Genomic DNA, 6,000 nt, shown 5'->3' with positions numbered 1-6,000 from the left:
TCAAGGTCATCGACAGAGTTCTCTTGAACTCTGGTGGAGTTCTAAAACTAGCTATATTCCTTGCCAAGACTATTCAAGATCATCGACACCATATCATCATCATCATCATCTACTAGTGATCCAATAGAAGCAAGGTCGTCTACAAGCCCTTTAATCTCACTAAGTAATCATTTATACTTAGCTTCCCTCTAGTCTTATTATGCAACTCCTACTTTAGCTGCATCTTCCAAGCTTGGGTGTTTGTGCTGTATATCTTCCCCAAGGTGTCCCAAACCTCCTTAAGCGTTTGTGCATCCTGTATATGCACAATCATAGAATCTGTTACACTGATAGATAACAAACACATCACCTTTCTGGCTCTTTCATGCCATGCTTTATATGCCTACATCTGTTGTTGTGAGGGTGGCTTTTTCTTCACTAATCTCTGGCTCCTTTTCATCACTTGTGATGAACTCTCAATTTCCTTTTTCCATAAGAAAATTAATCACGTGTGATGAACTCCCAATATCCTTTTCCCATAAGGAAATTGGTCATCTTGAACTTCCACATTTGGAAGTTATTCTTGTATAGCTTCTCGCTCACAATCTGGGATAGATTGTCAGACACAATTACCTGTAGCAACTTACCAAATGGTGCTTTTAAAAAACTTTTACGCTTACAACAAACTTATAATCTCCAACACATCAGTACTGTAAACCTTTTATACTGGAACTATATGTGAATCAGCCACATAAACAAACATCTATCTCACCAACACCTATAACACTTAGATTCTCTGCACAACCTATAACCAATTTTTTGTTGTACCTTTGCACCAAACTAGAAATTGGACATACACAATCAAAATTGATACTTCACAGAGTGTCTCAAAAAACTTGCAAAGCCAAAATGAGGCCTGAATCATGCCGAAATGTGCAAAAATTTTGTAAACTAAGTTAACTAAACACAATATTGTCGTATTCCTTTACCCAAGAGGATGCTTCAATCTAAGACAATGACTTCCTTGTTTGTTGTAGCTCTCACAACTACCAAAGGTGTTGCAAAATCAAAGAGGGAAAGAGATGGAAACAACCTTACCTTTGTACCGCTTCCTTGCTTACCTTTGTACGGCTTCCTTGCTTACCTTGTTCTTGCCTCTTGCTTGCCTCGTTAGCTTTCACACGAACCAGAGCTCTAATACCATAAAGAGAATGTATGGGAGAGGGATGCTTGAGTTCCTTGCAAGCACACACACACACACACACACACACACACAAACTGTTGCCATATATATATAGGCAGTGATGTGTGTGAACACACTTAGGACCGCCGGGGCACTTTTTCCCTCTTTAGGAGGTTTTTTCCCTCGGCTTATATATACGCCCATCCTTCTAGGGCTAACTCATCTTTTGTATATTGACACAATCTAATACATTGTGTGTTGTGTGCATTCTTGCTTCTTCTTCTCCAAGCTTTGTGTGCTTTCCTGCAACCCTAATTCCAACAATTGGTATCAGAGCAGGCATCGGCTCCCAGGGCTATGCCGCCAGCACCCTCCGACTCACGTTCTCCGATTGAGGTGAACTTTCACGATCGCTTGCAGGTCGTTTCGGGCTCCGTTTTTGCATTGCAAGTTTTGCACAGGTGTTTTCGTCATTTTTTGCAGAAATTCGACAGTGCAGTTTTTTGCAAAACAGGCATACGTATTTTATTGTGGACCGTGCTACATAGCACGAGTTGTTTTCTGTTCAGTCTTTGCTTCATTACAAGCAGCTTTTGCATCTGTTTCAGTCTCAGTGGCCATGGCTGATAACAACAATGATGTATTTCGCATGTTGTCTGCCTGCTGAAGATAAACTGGATGGAGACAGCAACTACCCACTTTGGGCATACATGATGCAGCATGTTTTGGTTGCAAAAGGAGTGTGGAACATTGTGCAGGGTATGGATGTACGTCCACGTTCTGTGGATGTAGGATCTGTTGAGGATGTTACAGGTTCTAGCAGCTCTACTGTTGATGCTGTTTTACCCACTACTGAACAAGCTCGTTGGGATCGTAAAGATGCGCAGGCTCATGCCTTGATTGCACTTTCTGTCAAACGTAACATCACCCCACATATTCGTTAGCTAAAACAACAAAATAGGCTTGGGATATTCTAGCTAGTTTGTATGCAGGTCGTAACGAGGCAAAAATCTCTTACTTGCGTAAAGAGCTATAATTGATGATTATGCAGGAAGATGATGACATGAATGTTTTTCTTGCTGAGATTAAAGAGCTCAAAGAACAGTTGATTTCTGCAGGTGAGATTATTCCTGATCATTCTCTTGTGCAGACTGTTCTTGATGCTTTACCTGAGACATATCAGACTTTTGCTTCTACGTGGAGACTTCTTATTACTGAGGACAGACCTGATGCTGTCAAGTATGATACTTTAGTCAACAAGCTCTTGCAAGAAGCGCAGTCCAGGCAAAACAGGACCAGGCAGCGTGTAGTTGATCAAGCATTTATTGCTGCCCAGCAGCAGAGAAGAAGTGGTAAGGCAGCCCCTTCCACTGTTTCTTCTCCTATTAGTAGGTCTGCAACTTCTTCTCCTTCCACAGGTAGCAACAATAAGTCTGAGAAGGCTCTTGATAAAGGCAAGAAAAAGACCAGGTGCAACTATTGTAAGGCAAATGATCATGTCATTAAGAATTGCCCTAAGCTAAAGGCTAAAGAGGCAAAGAAGAAAGAGTCAAATGCAGCCAGAATAGCGGATGCTTCTACAAATGCAGATTCTGCAAATGTTGTGTAGGATACAGAATGGGCGTTTAGCGTGTATTGCCAATATGACCCATCTGTACATAATGCATGTTTGGTAGTTTCTGTTGACTCTAATGTATGGTATTTTGACAGTGGTGCTACAAAGCACCACTGTCAAAAGCACATTTCTGTTGTCTCATCTGTGTAGGATACAGAATGGGCGTTTAGCGTGTATTGCCAGTATGACCCATCTGTACATGATGCATGTTTGGCAGTTTCTGTTGACTCTAATGTATGGTATTTTGACAGTGGTGCTACAAAGCACATTACCTCACATCGTGATATGTTCACTTGTCTTGAGACTGTCTCTAATGGGAATACTGTCACATGTGCCAATAATGCTTCTTACCCAGTGAAGGGCGTTGGTAAAATTATGCTTACTGCTGCAAATGGCAGCGCTTTCACACTTTCAGATGCTTTGTATGTGCTAGGAATAAAGAAGAATCTATTGTCTGTCTCTGCGCTTGCTAGACTTGGATTTGTAGTCAAATTTGTGGATGACAGATGTACTGTTCATGATTTGACTTCTGGTGATACGATTATTGCATCTGGCACCTTGTTTCGTGGGCTGTATAGGCTCAATTCTTATGACAAGTGTGTGGAAGATTCAGCAAATGCAGTTTCTGATGAAAAGGCAGTTTCAGATGCAAAACTATGGCATGCTCATTTTGGTCATCTGAACTTTGCTAGTTTGCTGCATTTACAGAAATTTGATATGGTTGCTTCATTGCCCCCTCTCGAGGCACCATTGAAACATGTTTGTGAAGGCTGTATTTTGGGCAAAATGCAGCGTTCTGCGTTTCCAAAGGATGGTTCTGTGCGGGCCACTCGCAAATTGCAACTAGTACATAGTGATGTATGTGGGCCTATACAAACTCCGTCGTTTGGTAAACACTTGTACTTCGTGACTTTCATTGATGATTACTCAAGGCATGCATGGGTATATCCACTGAAGGCAAAGTCCGAAGTGTTTTTGTGCTTCAAACAGTTTTTTCTTATGGTTGAAAATGTATCCAATTGTACTGTGGGCACCCTCCGTTCTGATCGAGGGGGGGAGTACTTGTCTAAAGAGTTTGATGCATTTCTGGCTAGTCATGGGATAAAACACCAATGTACAGTGCTGTATACCCCTCAGTAAAATGGTGTTACTGAGAGAAAAAATAGGTCACTTATGGAGATGGCACGATGTATGGTCAAGAGCTAAGCTTTGCCACATGCGTTTTGGCTTGAGGCTGTCATGTGTGCTGCATATGTACTCAATAGGTATCCCACTAAGGCCTTGCAGTCTATTACTCCATACGAAGCTTGGCATGGCAGGAAGCCTTCTATTGGTCACTTGCGTGTCTTTGGTTGCTTGGCCTATGCTTTAGTGCCTGTGCAACAATGCAGAAAATTGGATGATAAGGCTGTCAAATGCATTTTTGTTGGTTACAGTGCTGAGAGCAAGGGTTACAGATTGTATCATCCGCAGTCAAAGCGTATCAATCATCACGAGCTGGTGCTGTAACTATGCCATACTCTAGTAATCCAAATATGGTTGTCACACAACTTGTCATCCACACTGGTGACATATCAACCATATTCTCACTAATCGTGCTAGTGGCATAAGTGTGGAAGCTGTCACCTAGGTGGGTCCATCAATGTCTGCAACACTAGTTGAGCTTAATATCTCAACAATTATGACATCATTCTTCATAAGGTTTGTATACAGATAACTTATATTTTGGGTAGCCCCAAAAGATTTATCTTCTATGTGCATTGAATTTTGTTATAGAGATTTATTATGACATCATTCTACACAAGGATTGTATACGGATAACTGATATGTGGTAGCCCCAAAGAAATTTTCTTCTATACAAAGGAAATGTAAGATCAGTTTGTGCCAAGGAAGGAAGGGGTACATGACTGATGATTGGACACCACAAAGATGATTCCCCTTAACTATCATGAGAATCCTTATGTGATGCATCTAGGTGTAGTATTTAGGTATCTCCAAGAGAGATTAGGACCGATTAGGCCTAGGCCATGAGCTAGCCAAGATTGGGCTTCGATGGTATGGAACACCAAGGTTTGACATTGTGTCGTGATTTATTAGTTGATGGTTTGAGGCTCAAAGCTAAGGCTATATAAAGACTCTGGATGAGTCTATTAGAGCCTATCAATCTTTTTGCCAAAAATGAATTGAAGAAACAACAACATGGAAAGGATGAGCTATCAATGACTTTCTCAAAAAAGAAGGCAAGATATTGACTTTTATATTGCGTAAAAAGCAAAGTCTAAATTTGGATAAGTGCGATTCTTTTTAAAGTTTACACCATCAATGCCCATTAATTTTCATAATCACAATTCTTTTAGATAAGGTATTATTTCCATTGGAATCACTTTTGTGGTGGGTGCAATCAACCTAATATTGGGGTATCTTGGCTATGCAAAGTTCTTTGGTTATTGTGAATTTGGTTGAATGTGTTCTACAATCATAAATGCTTGATGCCTTCAAAACACATTAGTTTTGTGAATGGGTTCAAAAGGTCGATCAAAATGGTTGTGTGAATTAAATTGTTTATAGAGATTTATTATGACATCATTCTTCGCAAGGTTTTTATATGGATAACTAATATGTGGGATTGAATTTGTTCATAGAGATTTATTATGACATCATTCTTTGTTGCAAGTTTTGTATATGGATAATTGATATGTGGGGTAGCCCCAAAAGATTTATCTTCTATGCAAAGAAAACATAAGATCACTTTGTGCCAAGGAAAGAAGGGGTACATACCTGATGATTGGACATCTCATTCCCCTTACCTATCATGAGAACCCTTGTGTGATGCATCTAGGTAGGTATCTTCAAGAGAGATTAGGACATATTAGGCCTAGGCCAGTGCTCGAAAAAAATTATTTTCCCAAAACTTACACAACCTTCACCTACAAACCTGAGGAATTATTAATAAAGAAATTTTTAAGATTTAAAGGTTTTTGTTCTATAACCTCTCAAAATTTACATATACTTATACCTTTAATTTTAATTTTGAAGGTATTTTTCAAAATTTGAAGGTGCAATTACACTGTACCCGGGTTTTTTACGCACACTGGCCTAGGCCATGAACTTGACAACACTGGGCTTCGATTGTATGGAGCATTCAAGGTTTGACGTTGTGGCATGATCTGTTAGTTGATGGTTTGAGCCTTGGTGATGCTCCAAATGCCAGACATTCGTGAGT

The sequence above is a fragment of the Cibotium barometz genome, chromosome 10 (assembly GCF_041138505.1).
Source record: "Cibotium barometz isolate CiBa-2024 chromosome 10, ASM4113850v1, whole genome shotgun sequence".
In the NCBI taxonomy this organism is placed as follows: Eukaryota; Viridiplantae; Streptophyta; class Polypodiopsida; order Cyatheales; family Cibotiaceae; genus Cibotium; species Cibotium barometz.
Note: the sequence above shows the minus strand (reverse complement) of the source record.